This window comes from Myotis brandtii, unplaced genomic scaffold, assembly GCF_000412655.1.
Source record: "Myotis brandtii unplaced genomic scaffold, ASM41265v1 scaffold111, whole genome shotgun sequence".
Lineage (NCBI taxonomy): Eukaryota > Metazoa > Chordata > Mammalia > Chiroptera > Vespertilionidae > Myotis > Myotis brandtii.
Window position 1 is genome coordinate 5,228,951 of NW_005353789.1, and position 19,651 is coordinate 5,248,601.

General features: G+C 35.0%; 1 protein-coding gene across 2 annotated transcripts in view; it reads left to right on the top strand.

Annotated features, from left to right (window-relative positions):
• Nucleotides 1–19,651, top strand: part of CNOT6L (CCR4-NOT transcription complex, subunit 6-like) — a 121,337-nt gene that overhangs the window by 13,801 nt on the left and 87,885 nt on the right. Inside the window, exon 1 of one of the 2 annotated variants that reach the window (XM_014544779.1) lies at nucleotides 2,745–2,820. The exons of the other annotated variant lie outside the window; for it this stretch is intronic. The gene's annotated coding sequence lies outside the window, so the exon portion shown is untranslated. Of the gene's footprint in view, nucleotides 1–2,744; nucleotides 2,821–19,651 lie in introns of those variants that run through there. 2 annotated transcript variants of the gene reach the window in all.

Sequence of the window (19,651 nt, forward strand, 5' to 3'; positions counted from 1 at the left end):
CCATCCATGCGAGAGAGACACATCGGTTGGTTGTCTCCTGCATGCATCCTAACTGGGGCTGGGGATTGAGCCTGCAACTGAGGTACATGCCCTTGACTGGGAATCAAATCTGTGATCCTGAGGTCTGCAGGCCGATGCTCTAACCACTGAGAAAACAGGCCAGGGATAAACTTGCTTTTTTATTTAACAACATGTTATGGCCATTTCCCATCAATAGATATACCTTGAGCTTTAAATTTTTAAAATATATTTTATTGATTTTTTACAGAGAGGAAGGGAGAGAGATAGAGAGTCAGAAACATCGATGAGAGAGAAACATCGATCAGCTGCCTCCTGCACATCTCCTACTGGGGATGTGCCCGCAACCCAGGTATATGCCCTTGACCAGAATCGAACCTGGGACCCTTCAGTTCGCAGGCTGATGCTCTATCCACTGAGCCAAACCGGTTTCAGCAAGCTTTAAATTTTTTACTTTTTTTTTAAAAATTGAATCTATTGGGGTGACATCTATATTAATAAAAGGGTAATATGCTAATTAGGCCGGGTCAACCAGCCATCTTCTAGACGTCCAGCTTCCTTCTGGACAAAGCCATGGTGGTGGGGGCTGAGGCATAGGCAGTTAAGGGTGAGATCAGGCTGGCAGGGGAGAGCAGTTAGGGGCGAGATCAGGCTGGCAGGGGGTTAGGGGCAATCAGGCCGGCAGGGGAGGGCAGTTGGGGGCATTAGGCAGGCAGGCAGGTGAGTGGTTAGGAGCCAGTGGTCCTGGATTGCGAGAGGGATGTCTGACTGCCCATAGGGATCGGGCCTAAACCGAGAGTCAGACATCCCCCGAGGGGACCCAGATTAGAGAGGGTGCAGTCTGGGCTGAGGGACACCCCCACACACACGAATTTTGTGCACCAGGCCTCTAGTTAGTTAATACAATTATATAGATTTCAGGTGTACAATTCTATAATACATCATTTGTATATATTGTATTATGTGTTCATCATCCCAAGTAAAGTCTCCTTCCTAAAAATTTTATAGCATTAAAATTGATATATATCACATAACACAAATTCACCTTTTAAAAGTATTTTCTCAGTATTGTGAACACCACTACTATCCAATTACAGACCATTTCCATCACCCTCAAAAGAACCTGATACCTATTAGCAATTCCAGTTTGCCCATTCTAGCATCTGTTGGCAACCACCAATCTACTTTCTGTCACTGTGGACTTTCCTATTCTAGGCATTCATATAAATGGAATAATATGTGCCCTTTTGTGTCTGGCTTCTTTCACTTATGTTTTCAAGATTATTTCATGTTGTAGCACAAGCATGTCAAACTCTGTGTAACACGGGTCAAATATAAACAAGGTTTAAGTTTATGTGGGCCTCAAAAAAACAAAAGCTTCAATTCTCATAGAAACATAGGTTTATTTCAATAGAGACATGCTGAATACAAAGGGTTGAAATAAAGGAGTAATCGTTAACATAAATTAATAGAACATTTTAATAAAAATTAATACCTTTTCTTGAACATTAACTTACTAGACACTGAATCACTGCACAAATTAATGTGTAACGCAAATAAACCTATTTTTTTGTTCTCCGAAAGCGAAATATTTCCTGTTGCGCACACCAGACAAGTCACAATGACGTGGCAATCGGCTGCTAAAATATTTGCTGCTAGTATTAGTGGAGAGAAATGGTGCGCCTGCATGTAAGGCGCATAAGGGGATGAATGCAACATGATTATAGTAATCAGTCATTAGCTAATGTCATAGTTTGTTATTAATAATTATGCATAGCAGGATATTGTAAAAATTAAATTACGAAATTTTTGTTAAAACGTTACTTACATACTGTTATATTGGCTGAGCCACAAAAATATTCGTTGTAGGCCTCATGCGGTCCGCGGGCTGCGAGTTTGACATGCTTGATGTAGCATGTAACATTTATTCCTTTTTGTGGTTGAATAATACACTATTGTGTGAATATACCATATTTTGTTCACTTGCTTGTCAGCTGATAGTTATTAATTACAGTGCTTATAGCACATTGCACAATTAATCATCAGTCAAGAGCTGCTACAATTGAATTTTATTCTTCTATGTAATGTACATACATTTCTTTATTAAGTTAGTTATTTGTAAGCAGTATTATATATCCTTCGTGGAAAGCAACTTTAAGTACATTTTAGAAAGAAATGGGAAATACATACATGTATACAATATAGTGGTCATTGTTTACATTTTTCTCATCTTTCATAGACTAAAGTTTTTAGGGCAGGGAATAGAGTTCTAACAAAAATAATGGATTTTTGATAAATGCTTACAAATAATTACATTTTTTATTTTTTTTGTGGAACCTCAAAATAAAGTTTTTAAAAATTGTTAATTAAAAAGGTTTATTTAGCTCTTACATAGAGAAATAATAAACATGGATTATGTGCAACCTGGTTTTAGGAAATCATATCAAATTCTGTTCTTTCACCCTGGGTAACTACCTATTGTTCCTAGTATGTTGTAAGTATACTGTTCTCATTTTGTCAGCCTCAAAACAAGAAGGAAATTCTTTATTGGTTAGCTAAGGAGGAAGGTAATGAGTTTAAGTAACAAAACAGGACATTTGTTCCTCTCTGACCTTTGATGAGTTTGTGAAGTTGGCATTTTGACTATAGGATTGAAATTTAGGAGAGTTTTATATTTAATTTGCTTTGTTGCTTTTGCAGAGTATCTATCTGCCAGGGGAAAAAAAGAAATCCAAGTTAAAGTCTCTGCTACCTTTGTGGGAAATGATGAACAATACTCTTCCTTCTGCTCACAAAATCTGGGTATCTGTATTTTACAATGGTTCGTTTTTGCTTTCACATGAGGCCAAAGTATCCTTTTCCTGGAACCAAGCTTGATTCAAAGCCTTTGTAAGTTCTCTTGTTCTTTATCCATGTAAGCAACTATTTTAGGAACTATTTTAAAGCTGACACCCCTTCCCTTCAAACCTTTTCCGCTCAGTACAAAGCACCACCTTCTTGGCAGTCATTTTATGAGTAGTGTGGGTACTCTCAGGCATTTATTCATGCCAAAAAGTTAAGGATTAGCTCTATTGTTTAATGCTATCTGCTTTGGATCAATGCGAGTCAGCATTGGCCCTACCTTTTTTAATTCTTTTATAATTAAGTTGCTGGCACCTTAGAACCCTTTCCTGGATGGAGCTTTTCTTTGTGCCTTTATCAAGTTTTATTTTAGGCAGTTTGGTTACTAAGGTTTTTCTGTTTTGCGCTACTGTTTTTAATAGAGCCTTACATATTTAGATATTGCTTTTCCAAATTCTAAACCTTGGTTCTCAGATAAAGTAAAACTAGTTTTAACACCTTTTTGTGTATATTTTGCCGTGTTCATCTAATGCTGAAGCATTGGATTATTTGGTTCAGGTCAAAAGTGTGGGACAGCTATGGTTACCTTCAGACTCTTCATAATCAGTCAGTTTTGTATTAAAGATGTAATGCAGTTACTTTCCAAAATAATAGAAAAGTTAAAATAATTAGAAAAGCTATTCATTATGAAATTGATTTATTAGTTAAATCCTTCATTTTTGATATTACCAAGTTCACTTTTCTAGTAACAAACCAAATGATTTTTTGATATACTGTTTATATTTTCTTGATGCAATAAGACATGCTTAGTTTATACACAGGTGATAATGCTTACATAAACAAATTTAAGATATTATATTTGTGAAATATTACCCAATTCTTTGATTTTTTATATACCACTAGAGAGGCAGAGCCTGAAATTGGAGTAGGAGAAGGAAAAAGATGAAGTATTTTATTTTTTATGAAGTGATAGACTATAAATTCAGTCTTTTTCACATTTAAACATTGAACTGAATCCAGTTTTTCTAGTGGCTTTGTTACTTTGAGTGATAGGAATCCCATACTCTTGATATACTTATTTGTGACCCATTTATACCTACCCTTGCGTTGCCTCAGTTTGGGTCTGAACATATTTACTCTTGAATGTATAGCAGCAGAGATGTTTTCATTTCTGGTGGGTTTTAGAAAAACTGTGTTGTGGATCCTTGTTTACTCATTCAGATTGCACAACCAATTGATTTAGGACAGTGATGGCGATACCTTTTGAGCTTGGCGTGTCAGCATTTTGAAAAACCCTAACTTAACTCTGGTGCCGTGTCACATATAGAACTTTTTTGATATTTGCAACCATAGTAAAACAAAGATGTATATTTTTGATATTTATTTTATATATTTAAATGCCATTTAACAAAGAAAAATCAACCAAAAAAAATGAGTTCACGTGTCACCTCTGACACGCGTGTCATAGGTTCGCCATCACTGATTTAGGAGAATACTTTTCTTTGGGCAGTACTTGTTATTGATTAGCAATTTCAGGAGCATAATTGCAGTAAACTTTCTGATCTTAAATTATAGATATCCTTTCTTTTGTCTTACCCCCTCCCACTTAACTTTAGTAGGCTAATTATAGTGGGAAAGAGGAATTCAAAGGATAATTTGCATACAGTGACCTTTGGTGGTCTGTATGTTAGGGAGAATGCTGGAGAATAGACAAATGACTGAATGTTTATCCTTGAACACATGCTAGATGTATTGGATAGGTCTTTCTTAACTACCTAGTAGCATCATGGGTACATAACAGGGTGGAAACTTTGTTCTTATTCTGTGGCTTTTTTCTTGCTTACCTGGATATCTTACTACTGTCCTTTTCATAGAGCCGTGAACTATATTGTAGTTAGGCTGACAGGGAATTTGGAGGACAAGAATACAAATAAATTCAAACATTTTTTTAAATTTTATTTTGTCAGTGTCTGTATTAGTAACTGAAGTAGAAAAGGAACTGCTAGTGTGAGAATTCATTAGAGAAATGGGAACATGGTTTCCCCTGTTTTCTCTTAAGTTTGTTGAATAGTAAGCTGCACTGTAATGGGGGTAACATTTGTTGTTCCTGTGTCAGAGAAAGGAACTGTTTCTGAGTCACTATACCCATTCAGGTTACTTGGCTTCAGGGTATCAGGGGTATAGTATTAGGAATTGGGTATTCCTGGGTCTGTAGACAAACTATCCATATATCCTGCTAGTTTGGATTGTACTTGTCTCCTTGGGCTTTCTAAGGGTTCTATACATATGGAGAAAAATGAGAATTGTATTACCAGCTTACTAATATATAGGTCCTGTGTTGGGCTGTTTTAAAATCAAGACCTGTGGACCTTCTACTCCTCAATTCTCTTATTTCTAGGTCAATTTCTTGAAAATCAATTTGCCTATAAGTCAGTTTGCTGAAATTATCAAAATCGTTTTCTTTTACTCAGCAAAATTATATGTCACATATCACTAGGTCATTCCTTTTTATTGCTGAGTAATATTTTATTGTTTGTGTTTATCACATCTTATTTATCTATTAACCTTTTGATAAACTTGAGTTGTTTTATGGTTTTGGCTATTACAGATAAAACTAAGAACATTTGGGATCAATTGAGTCTTTGAGTGGCCATATGTTTTCATTTTTCTTGGGCAAATGTCTAGGAGTAGAATATCTGAGTCATATCATAGTTATATATTTAACTTTTTAAGAAATTGGGAAACTGTTTTTCAGAGTTGTACTATTTTTCACTCTTATCTGCAGTGTCAGAGTTCCAGTTATTCCACATTCCACATTTAAAAGACTAACCTGGTTAGTCTTTTAAATTCTAGTAAGTGTGTAGGTGGTATCTTATTGTAGTTTAATTTTCATTTCCCTAATGACTGATAACATTGAGAATCTTATCATGTGTCTATTTGCATATATCATTTTTGGTGAAGTATATGTTAAAATGTTTTGTTCATTAAAAATTCTCCTTATTGAGTTTTGACAGTTCTTTGTTTATACTGCAAACACATTCTTTATTGTATGATTTGCAAATAGTCCCCCCCCTTCCCTGTCTGTGGATTGCTTTTTCTTTTTCGTAATAATGTCTTTCAAAGAACAAAGTACTTAATTTTGTTGAAGTTCAACTTTTTTTGTTTTATGGATCATGCTTTTCTGTTATTTTAGATCTTTGTTGAACTCATGATCACTAAGATTTTCTTCTATGTATTCTTCTAGATATTTTATAATTTTAGCTTTTACATTTGCAGTTTCCTGTGCCTCTAAAATAGAGATAATGAAAACACCTACAACTTAGAGTAGTTGTGATTACTAACTGAATTAATAATACATGTAAATTAATACATGTTATTGATTTTGAATTAATTTTTTATATATGGTATGAGGTGAAGGTTCAGGTTCATTTGTTTGAATACAGCAATCTGATTGTTACAGCACTATTTGTTAAAGACTATTGTAAGCTATTGAATTACCTTGGCACCTCTCTTGAAAAATAATTGACCATATACGCATATGTGTGAATTTACTTCTAGAATCGCTGATCACTTTATCTATTTGTTTATCTTTATGCTAATGTCTCATTGCCATGATTATGGTAGCTTAATAACTCTAAGAATCAGGCTATAAGTTCTCTAATTTTATTTTTCCTTTTCAAAGTTATTTTGGCTGTCCTAGGTCCTTTGTATTTCCATATAAATTTTAGAATGAGCTTATTAATTTCTATAGAAACTATCTTCTGGAATTTGATTGGGATTGCATTGAATCTATAAGTTAATTTGGGGAGAATTAACATCTTAACAGTGCCTAGTCTTCTGTCCTATAACTATGATGTATGTCTCTATTTATTTAGCTCTTTAATTTTTATCAGCAATGTGTTACAATTTTTAGGTACAGGTTTGCACATCTTTCTTTCATATTAACCTCTAAGAATTACATAATTTTGATGCTATCATTAATGATATTTTAAAAATTTCAGTTTCTGATGGCTTGATACTTGTATATAGAAATACAATAGATTTTGGGGGTATATTTATCTTGTATTTTGCAACCTTGTTATACTTATTTATTAGATCCTAGTAGCTTTTGTAGACTCTGTAAGATGGGTTTAATTCTTCCTCCCAATCTTAATGCCTTTTATATTTTTTTCTTGTTGGATTGCATGGGCTAGATTACAGTGATGGCGAACCTTTTGAGCTCAGCGTGTCAGCATTTTGAAAAACCCTAACTTAACTCTGGTGCCGTGTCACATATAGAAATTTTTTGATATTTGCAACCATAGTAAAACAAACTTATATTTTTGATATTTATTTTACATATTTAAATGCCATTTAACAAAGAAAAATCAACCAAAAAAATGAGTTCGCGTGTCACCTCTGACACGCGTGTCATAGGTTTGCCATCACTGGGCTAGAACCTTCAGTACCTTATCTTGTTCCTGATCTTAGCAGGAAAGCATTCAGAATTTAATTGTTAAATATCATGTTAGCTATATATTTTTCATAGATAAATTTTCAGCCTGAGCATTTATTTATTTATTTTGATTTTATTTATTAAACTTAATTTTTATTTATGTATTGTTTCTATACAATCTTACATGGGTTATATCAGTTTTAGATGTACAATATAGTGATTTAACATTTTTATATCTTACAGTGTCATTACCCCACTAATTCTAGTAATCATCTGTCGCTGTGTAAACTTCCCACAATATTATTACCATTTTTACCCATACCCCAGTCCCCTCCCTTTGGTAGCCATCCCATTGGTCTCTGTTCTGTGAGCTTTTAACTTTTTATTTTTTTTTACTTACTGATTTTAGGGGATGGAGGGACAGGGGTGGGGGATGGGGGAGAGAGAAAGAGAAACATTAATTTGTTGTTACACTTACTGATACATTCATTGGTTGATTCTTGTGAGAGTCAGTTGGCTATATAGAATTTACAATAATAGGTATATTTTATTATTATTTGTTAATTTTGTAGTACGCACTTTATTTTAGTGAAATTCATAACAAATCACACATAAACAGACTTCTCACACTCTTCCCCACCAGAGAGCTTATCTGTCTTCTGATACTGAGCAGTTTCTATAGTTAGTTATATTGGCTATGTATTTTTCAGTTTCCTCGCCCAACACCTAGCAATTGATGGTTGCTGCTTAGTACTCAGGAAAAGGCCCAGTTTCTGTGAAGTTTCTCTTTGTTCTCCTGCTATCAGCTGTTAAAGACTTCTCTAGTGTTCTCCTGCTCTGTCCTTAGACTTTTCCAGGTCCAGCATATGGATCAGCCTTGTGTATTGGGTAAGACTGGGACTGTAAGATCACACTGCTTGGCTCAAATCATGGCCAGCCACTAGCCATGTAACCAGAGATAAGTTAGTTCCTGTAATTCTCTAAAATAGAGATAATTAAAATACCTACAACTTACAGTAGTTGTGATTACTAAGTGAATTAATACATGTAAAACACTATGGATAATGTTTTTATATGGTTGGTGATAATCGAGTTGTAGTTGTAACCTATTATTTGTCTCCACTTGAAAATTGCTGAGATGTTCAACCTTTGGTGGAATAGCTATCTGCTTCTCTTACCACCTAGAGACAATTTCAATTGGCCAGGATGTCTTTTTTGGTCAGGATCCACAGAACTCATAACTTTGACTTTCTTCTTTCTCTCTGTCATATGATTTTTCCCCAGTAGTATTTGGCTTTGTAAATCTGGACTCATGCTTAGGTCATTTTTGTGCCGGAATCCTCAGCCTGGTCCTATTGACATTTTGAGCAAGACATTTCTTGTGAGGGTCTGTCTGGAGCCTTGTAGGATGTTTAACAGCATCCATGACCTCTCCTTACTAGATGCAGTTAGCACCATTCCCTCAAGTTGTAAAAACTAAAAATGTCTCTAGACATTGCCAAATATCCCAAGGGGAAAAATCATACCTGGTGGAGAACCACTTTTTTAAAGGGGATTTAAGTGTGTGTTGTGATAGGAGACTGTGATTTGTTATTTTAGTATTTCTTTGAGTAAGCCATGACAGTTTTATTTATCAGTACTTACATTTTAGACTGCCATTAGTTTTATTCAATAGATCTTTCTCATATTTTCACTTTATTGTACTACTTGATTTAGCTGCTGCTACTGGGATTGGTCAGTAGAGCATCTTTTGTTGGTGACTGCTCAACCTGATGATTTTAAAAAAAAGTCCTTTCTTGCCTATATAGATGCCATGGATTTTAGGGAAGTTTTCAATGGATAACATTCAGGCCTAAACTTATTTTTGTGTGTCATTACACTTTGGTTTCAAAAAGAAGAAACGGAGAATCATATTTTACTGATGATTTCACTTCTTATGTTATGTTCAGAGATGATTAGGAAAACAAATATTTCTTACTCCAAAAAGGAAGTTGTCTCTTGTCCTTAGACAGTCGTAAGTGAACTTTAAAATTATTAAAAAACTAAAGAAAAAATACAGGGTAAAGTCTTACTGGTAGTAAGTTCTTAAAATATGCTTTTTAATATAATTTTTATGCTTCAGATATATGTGTGAATATGTATATTTTCTGGGAAGAATGTGGTTTTTAATCCATCAATTAAAAACATGTTTCCTTTAGACATGGTTTGCCTTATCAGAATCCTGTATAATAAAGAGCTAATATGATATTTAGACCGAACAGCAGAACGACCATCCGGATGACCTTCTGGATAACCGATGCGATGTTCCGGATGAAGCTGGGGCTGTGAGGGGCCAAACCCCTTGCACGAATTTCGTGTATCAGGCCTCTAGTATTTTTATAATACCAAATGATTTTTAAAATTCTGTTATGTGTATATGAGGGAGTTATAGAAGAAAAATATCCTATATTTATAGCTTCAGTTAATACCCAAGCAAAATCAGGTTAATTTCCTTAATCAGAATATGGAAAAAACTTCAGAAAAATGTTATGGGTGCAACAGATGAATAAACCTTAGAGAAAGTATATGCCATAGTGTACTTCTGTGGTCTTAAACTTATAATAACTAAACATTTCACAAAAATGCTTAAATATATTACCTTTGATCAAAGAGAATATGAATGTTTAAATGGACACCGGGCCCTTTATTAAATTTTTAATTGTAAAATAATAAAATACTACATATCTATTACAATGGCCAAAAATCCAAAACACTGGCAATACCAAATGCTGCTGGTGAGGATGTGGAGCAGCTGATGGGAATGCAAAATGGTACATCCACTTAAAAGACTCTGGCAATTTCTTATAAAACTTAACATATTCTTACCATATTCAGTCATTAATCATGCTCCTTGGTATTTATTCAAATGAATTAAAAACTTATGTCACACAAAAACTTGCACATGGATGTTTACAGCAGTTTTATTCATAATTGCCAAAAACTTGGAAGCAAGCAAGATATCCTTTGATTTAGCTTAATGCATTTGGCATTCATCCATGTTATGTGTGTCAGTAGTTTAGTCTTTTTTATTGCTGAGTAGTATTTCATTGTATGGCTGTACCACAGTTTATCTTTTTAACAGTTGGAGAACATTTTAATTGTTTCTAGTTTTGGGTGATTATGAATAAAGTTGCTATAAACATCTATGTTCAGATTTGTGTGCAAACTATTTTCTAGTTACTATTTTGTTAGAGTAAATATCTAGAAATGGGATTACTAGCTTGTATATGTGTATGCTTAACTTACAATAAACTACCAAACTGTTTTCCAAAGTTGCAGTACCATTTTGCTTTACCACCAGCAAAATATGAGTGTGTGTGTGTGTGTGTGTGTGTGTGTGTGTGTAAACATACACACAAGGATGTTGGGGGGTTATATGCATCATTCTTGTCAGTCCTAGGTATTATAAGATCACTGGGTGTAACCTACACAAGGGCAAGGATATTGTTCATCTTGTTCATTGTTGAAGTCTTAGTGCTTGGTATAATACACGATGGTGTGCCTGCAATAGATGTTTGTTGAATAAATATTAAACTGATCAGAAACTCAAAAGTCTGAATGTTATTTTTGTCATAATGTAGTGTGACCTTAACATCATAAAACATGGGTTTGGTTTGGTTTAGAGTGGTGACAGCAGGAAATAATATGAAAACTTTGGGGTTCTTTTTGAATGTTTGCATTATTTTCATTGATGGACTTTAGTTGAATATGTCATTGAAGACAAATGCTATCCAGAGGCCCTTGGTATAAAAGTAGAGTGGGAATACTAATTAAATTGTTATTTATCTCAGGGTGTTTTATAAGCTTTTTTGATTACCATAGACCTTTATTCTTTATCAATATGGTCTTACTATATGCAGTGTAGTTTGCTAGATGCTGTTTTTTAGTTATCAACTGGTAAGCCCTTTCAGGGAAGATAAAAAATTTTATATGACATTTGTAATGATTAGTAGTTGTGTATAGTTAAAAGTAGATATTGATGAGGAAATAGAAACTTCAAAAATGCTGCAGTGCAGGGTTTTTTTGCTTTATTAAAGGAGGTAAAGAAACTTAGACATATTTTCTCAGAAAGGAAAATGGTTTTAATGGTTAAGATCAAATGGGAAGGATGGATGTTAGTCATGTTGGGCATAACAAATATAACACAGAATGGATTCCATAACCTTTGGGAATAAATGTCAATGGAAGACAGATTTATCTGAGAATGTATAAAAATATAATATCATTGACCTGTTGCTCTAAAACAGCGGTTCTCAACCTGTGGGTCGTGACCCCTTTGGGGGTCGAATGACCCTTTCACAGGGGTCGCCTAAGACCATCGGAAAACACATATATAATTACATATTGTTTTTGTGATTAATAACTATGCTTTAATTCAATTTGTAACAATGAAAATACATCCTGCATATCAGATATTTACATTACGATTCATAACAGTAGCAAAATTACAGTTATGAAGTAGCAACGAAAATAATTTTATGGTTGGGGGTCACCACAACATGAGGAACTGTATTAAAGGGTCGCAGCATTAGGAAGGTTGAGAACCACTGCTCTAAAACATAAGTAGAAATACTAATTTAGGCTCAATATTGTCATCCAATTTTAAGAACTCTGGCAGCATTTGCATCTCTGCTTAAGATTACTTTGGAAACTAATATTGAGATGATCAGTTAATATTTCTATAGAAATGAGTCTATGTCTAATGATTTGTAATTTAGGGTTGGATTCATTGAGTTAGAAGTCTGATTCATTAGGAGACACTCTTTGATGGTTTATCATTCTCCCTTTCCTAGTCTGAATTCAAATAAAGTAATATGCACCCCTATGTTCATTGCAGCACTGTTTACAATAGCCAAAATACGGAAGCAACCCAAGTGCCCATCAATTGCTGAGTGGATAAGAAAGTTGTGGTACATATACTAGTATACAGTAGAATATTACTTGGCCATAAAAAAGAATGAAATCTTACCATTTGTGAAAATATGGACAGACCTATAGTAATAACCTGTGTATGATGGATACTGGAAATATGGGGGGGAAACATTTTGTAAAATATATGACTATCTGCTCACTATGCTGTATACCTGAAACTAATAACAAAACAATATTAAGTGTAAATTGTAATTAAAAATAAAAATAGTAAAAAGATGAAACAGTATTAACTGTGCTGAACTGTAGCTTAAATTTAGACAGGGTGCTGAGAGGGAAACTGTGTTTTAACACTATAAGGACTTCTATCTTTATATGCACTGTAGAGCCTACTGTGGTTTTGTTGTTGTTGTTGTTGTTTTTTCAGTAAGCTGCTTCAGATGACCAATATTAAATGTTTAGTTCTAGTCTTTAACAGTTTGCTTTGGTTTGGTCCAGATTTGTTTGTTTATATATATATATATATATACACACACACACACGTATACATACACACACACACATACACACACACACACACACACATTTTTTTGCAGGGGTAATGGATAGTTATGTTGCATTATTTTCCTAGCCCCAGATATAAAACCTGAGATTTGGGATTTCTTAACAATAGTATATTTGGGTGTATTTCATATATATTTTGTAATATGCTATTCATTGAAACAGCATATTATGTAGTTATCTTGTATTTTACTTTGGTTTTGAAAACTCCCAATTTAAACTTTACCAGGGCTCCTCTAATAGAGATGAAAACTTATTTACTTTCAGGATAGTTTGTATAGAAACTAAGAAGTAGGAGGTAATCAGGTTTTTTGTCCAGGACTGATGATTACTCTCAGAAATGTTGCACTAGAATCTAGGAGGGCTTCATAAGTGATAGACTAAGGTTACAGAATGGAGAGTAGGTTCAAATAAACTTATGTGGTTAGTATTTGGGGAGCTTTGGGGAGTATTTTTCATAGTGTTGAAATGGGGTCAAAGACAGGGAAGTTTAAAAGGTTGTGTTGACAAATACCATATGATTTCACTTATATGTGGAATCTAATGAACAACATAAACTGACAAACAAAATGGAAGCAAGACATGGATACATAAAACAGACGGATAGCTGTCAGAGGGGAGGGAGTTGTGAGACTGGATGAAGGAAGCTGAAGGGATTAAGCAAAAGAAACACCCCAAATATATACATATATATGTGTGTATATATACATACATGTATATGTGTATGTGTATGTATATGTATATGTATATATATATATATAAAACACATAGACACAGTCAACAATGTGGTGATAGCCAGAGGGAAAGAAGTTTGGTGGAGGTGGGCAAAGTGGGAAAAAGGGGATGGAAAGACTCTTTGGGGTGATGGGCACACAACAGAGTGTGCAGATGAAGTTTTGTTGAGTTCTACACTTGATATCTGTGTGGTTTTGTGAACCAGCATCACCCCAATAAATTCAATTAAAAAACTACAAAAAAAAAAAAGGTTGTGTCGAGAAGGGGCATTTAGTTTATTTTGTTACCTGATCAGGATCTGCAGTGTAGATTAGGTTGATGTAATGAAAGGATTCTTTGGGAACTGATGTGAGATGTAGAAATTAGAAACTTATAAAAACTAATTTGAAACTCTGCCTCTTTCAGATAAACAAATGAACAAACTATAAACAGACTCATAGATACAGAGATCAGACTGGTAGTTGCCAGAGGGGAGGAGGATTGGTGGTTTGGGTATAAAGGTGAAGGGATTAAATATAATTTGGTAGTCACAAAATAGTCAGGGGATGTAAATTACAGCATAGGGAATATAGTCAATAATATTGTAATGATTATGTACAGTGCCATGGGGGTACTTGAAATATTGGGGACCACTTTGTAGAATATATAGTTGTCTAACCCTATGCTGTATACCTAAAGCTGAAACAAAATAATATTGATTGCAAACTGTAATTCAAAAATAAAAGAAATAATAAAAATAATGCTTTGAAGCCCTCCTAGTTATTATTTTTTAAAGGTAAGGCAGTATATTTTTATCCAGTATTACATAAATATTTCTTAAATGATAAAATAACCAAAACTGCCTTTTTCATCAATTTGAAAAAGAAGGTAGGAAAGGAAGTATGCTTTGCTTTCCAAAATAAAACGTTTCTATTTCTTGGATATAAAGTGTCTATCACTCAGCATTTAAGCCTTGGAATGACCTATATATAAGAAACCACATTATCACTGTCACATTTAGAGATTTAAATTAGCTTTGAATTATTCTTTTATATTGTAAGTTCTTTTAAAATAGGTTTTTTGTGTGGTATGTCTCCAAGGTGATTCATGCTAAGGAACTAAGAAGGAAAACAAAGCTGAGTAGGAGGAATCGATAATACCAATTTTCTAAATTTGAGTTCTCCAAGCTTTTAGTAGCACATTTGAAAACCTCATGTTTGGGACAATAGTGATTTCTGGAACTATATAGATTCTACTAAACCACTTAGTTAATTCAGATGAAAAATGTTTTAGCTTCAATTAGGCTATCCAAATCTAGATTTACTTTGAAAAATTAACTCGTATTTTTATTGGCTTCCTAATCAAATGAGACCTCTGACCAGCCCTTACATAGCAGTATTAATATTACTTTGGTTTTTTTACATATTATAGACATTCGTAAACATTTTATGGATCTGTTTTGCAGAAACAGATTTTGTAAATTTTAATGTACTCTCAAAGTTGGAAACTTATATATATTTAAAAATATATGGTTTTATATAGTAACTGTTTTAAGACTAGAATTAGAGGGCCAGAAGAGATTTTTAAAATGTTTAGGGAAATGGGACATTTGGATTTATTACCTTTTCTTGAGATTAATTTTAGAAAAGCATTGTCTGTTGATTGGCTGTGAGATGGGAAGGGTAGGTAGAAGTGGTAGATTTTAGGATTACATTCCATAAATACATATTAAGTGCCGTGGTAGGAACTGTATAGAGATATAAAAAGGATATGCTTCCACACAGAAATAACTCACAGTCCCCTTAAGAAACACACTATCTATGAAATACTATGCAGTTGTAAAAAAGAAGGATCTTTTACATTTTGAGACAGCATAGGCAGTGGTTCTCAACCTTCCTAATGCCGCGACCCTTTAATACAGTTCCTCATGTTGTGGTGACCCCCAATTTCATTGCTACAAATTGAACATAATTAAAGCATAGTGATTAATCACAAAAACAATATGTAATTATATGTGTTTTCCGATGGTCTTAGGCGACCCCTGTGAAAGGGTCGTTTGACCCCCAAAGGGGTTGCGACCCACAGGTTGAGAACCGCTGACATAGAGGATCCTGGAGAGTACTATGCTAAGGGAAATAAGCCAGTCAGAGAAAGACGAGTATCACGTGATCTCACTTATATGTGGAATCTAATGAGCAAAATAAACTGACCAACAAAATAGACCCAGAGACATTGAAGTATGCAACAGACTGACAAATTTCAGAGGGAAGAGGAGTGGGGTGGCAGGAAAAGATTAACCAAAGAATGTATATACATAATCCATGGACGGACAGTAGTTTGGGGAAGGCCTGGGGACTGGGTGGGAGCAGGGTGGAGAGGGGCATTAGAGGGGAAAAAGGGGGGCATCTATAATACTTTCAACAATAAAGATAAATTTTTTTAAAGAAGGAAACATGCCATCTAGTGAGAGCCCATGATTAAAATAGCTAAATTAGCTCTAGCTGGTTTGGCTCAGTGGATAGAGCATCAGCCTGAGAACGGAAGGGTTCCGGGTTCAATTCCGGTCAAGAGCACATACCTCGGTTGCAGTCTCTTCTGTTGCAGGCCCGGGCCCTGGTAGGGGCGTGTGCAGGTGGCAACCAATTGATGTGTTTCTCTCACACTGATATTTCTCTCTGTCTTTCCCTCTCTCTCCCATTCTCTCTAAAAATCAATGGAAAAAATATCCTCAGGTGAGGATTAAAAAAAAGCAGCCAAATTAAGTTGACCTCTAATCCTATGCTGCTTTATAAAAAGGATCTAAAATTAATGAAGCATACGTTTTTGCAAATTTTGTAGTGTGTTTTTTACCCATCCTCATTGTAGGTAATGGATTTGTAGCATGTCTTTGGATTTGGATCTATTTGATTTAGCTTTGATCTTGTGTTTTTGTAGATTCTTATATTACTATGCAGAAATACTGACAGAGATACATGTGCTTTACGGTGCACAGTAGAAATTCTGAAAACCTTGTTTTCTAAAAATTTTCTTTTCAGAGGTATTTTACGTAGGCTGAATGTGTTAGAAATTAAGGTTTTCCCATGTGGAAAATGATCTTCTTTGTGCTATTTGAAGGTATGGGAGTTATGGGAAATAAAATATAGTTTAGTATCACCCAAGTTGTATGATAAAATTAGAACAGAAAAGTTTAACATGGAAACTTGGAAGCGAATTACTGTTAACAGATGAACAAATCTGGAAAACTTTCTCTTTGCCTTAAGGTAAGGGGGAAAATCAACTATTTTACCTTTAGAAATAAAAGGACAAATTATGGTATGCGAAACTTTGTACTCTTATAAACTAGCTTTGATTTCTTGAAACATGATAGAATACCTGTAATTTTTTTCTCTATATGTAACAAATTTCAGACCCCCTGAAAATAACTCTTCCATTGAGATATAAATTCTGAATTCTACTTAAAAACACTCCCAGATTTAGACACTTGGTTTTGGTGTGTATATGTTTGTGTGTGTATGTTAAAAATATGAGCAAAGACTAACCAATGGACACAGACAACAAGGGGGTGAGGGCATGAGTGGGGGGTGGGAGGGTAATGTGGGGATAAGGACACAAATGTAATAACTTAATAAAGAAATTAAAAAATAAAAACAAAATAACAAAACAAAAAAAAAACCAGAAGAAAAATAGGTGGCAAGCTTATCTTCTGGACATTTGTCTTAGCAATGTTTTTGTGTATCTGGCTCGAAATGCAAGGGAAACAAATGCAAACCTCCCCCTCCCCCAACCCAGGCACACACACACACATACACACACACACACACACAAAAAATATAAGAAAAACAAATAGGACTACATCAAACTTAAAAGTTTCTGTACAACAAAGAACCCATCAACAAATTGAAAAGGCAATCTACTGAATGGGAAAAGATATTTGCAAATCCTATGTCTGATAAGGGGTTAATATCAAAAATATATAAAGAACTCATAGAACTCAATAGCAAAAAACCCAATTCAATTAAAAGTGGGCAGAGGATCTGAAATATATACATATGCAGTGGAATACTATTCAGCCATAAAAAGATGAGATATTATCATTTGTAACAACATAGATGGATGCTGAGTATATTATGCTAGGTGAAATAAGTTTGGAGAAAGACAAATGCTATATGATTTCACTCATGTGGAATATAGAAGATAGCACAACAAAACAAACAAAAACAGCCCTAACCGGTTTGGCTTGGTGGATAGAGCATCAGCCTACAGACTTAAAGGGTCCCAGGTTCGATTCCAGTCAAGGGTATGTATCTTGGCTGATCGATGTTTCTCTCTCATCGATGTTTCTAACTCTCTATCCCTCTCCCTTCCTCTCTGTAAAAAATCAATAAAATATGTTTTTAAAAAACCCAAACAAACATAGAGGCAGACAACAAGGTGGTGGTTACTAGAGAAGAAGAAGGTGAAGGGAGAGAGAAATAAAAAAGGGGGTCAATTGTTTAGTGATGGATGAAAACTAGACTTTTGGTGGTGAGCATGATGTAGTATATGCAGATATAATGTCATACATATGAAACTTCTATAATGCTATAAACTAATGTTACCTCAATAAAACAACCCCCCCCCAAAAAAATAAATAAAAATATGAGCAGAGTCAACTATAAATACTATGAGGCAATTTACTAATAACATGTGGGAGTTTAATTAGGTTCAGGACTTTGTTACTTACTATTCTTGTTAGATCTGAACTGGATTTTTCCCCCTACCAATTACCAAGCAGTAATTCTTTTGTTGGACCTCTGAAATGATTACTTTTAGGACCATTTGTCATCTGTTTCATACATGCATACTAGTGGAATTTTATGCCTCGTTGGTCATTACTTTTGATTGTTCTGTGATTATTTTATTATTTACATGAAGACTGTATGATATTAGTTTCAATTAGGGTTGTCATGTAACTCATCATTCAATTTGGATACTTTTGAGAGTTGAAAAGGGCTGATATTAATTATCTAAGAACAACAGATATAAACCAAGACTGGCCCACACAAACCAAGATATAGGATCATCCCGATTAGTACGTTTTTGATTACAAGTAACAGGAAACACAACTCAAACTAGTTCAAACAATAAATGAAATGTATTGGCTTGTGTACCCAAAGAGCCCAGTGTTTGGAAGTGCTACAGGTATGGATTGGTGAGGAATTTGGCTTTCTTTTTCTACTTTCTAGACTCTTAATTCAGTGGTTCCTAACCTGGGGCACATGCCCCACAGGGGGGCAGTTTGATTTTAAAGGAGGCCAATTTGAGAATAAGTTATTAACAGTGATTTTTTTTGCATTTGTTATAGTTCTAGGGGCCTCATATACAGTATATAAATATATATATTGTGACATATTTATGCATTTCAGTTCTCTGTTTTGAAACATTTTTTCACATCACTTTATATTATTATTTTTTAACAATTTCTTCGTGATTTCTTCCTCAGTACTTCAACTGCCCTTTTGTTCTTTTATTTTTTCTTTCATGGATGCCATGTTCTTTGGAAGCTTGTTTAGGCCAAGCTAATGGCTTTTTAGGTTTCCTCATGAATAGGAGTTCACTTTTTGAATAATAAGAATTATATGTCACAGGGGGGAACATCAGGATTTTAGAGATGCTGAGGTGAGCCATGGCAAAAAAAAAAGGCTGGGAACCACTGCTCTAACTTCCCTTATAGTTGTTGGATGGCTGCCAATAGCAATTTGGGATATATTCTCCTTTATAACTAGAGGCCCAGTGCACAAAAATTTGTGCACTCGGGGGGATCCCTCAGCCTAGCCTGTGCCCTCTCACAGTCTGGGACCCCTTGGGGATGACCACCTGCTGGCTTAGGCCCGCTCCCTGGGGGGATCGGGCCTAAGCTGGCAGTCAGACATCCCTCTGGCAGCCCGGGAGCCCTCGGGGGATGTCCACTTGCCAGCGGGGAGCAGGCTTAAGCTGCAGTCGAACATCCTTAGCGCTGCTGAGGAGGCGGGAGAGGCTCCGAACACCACCGCTGTACTGGCAGCCATCAGCCTGGCTTGTGGCTGAGCAGAGCTCCCCCTGTGGGAGCGCACTGACCACCAGGGGGCAGCTCCTGCATTGAGCGTCTGCCCCCTGGTGGTCAGTGTGTGTCATAGTGACCAGTCATTCCCAGTC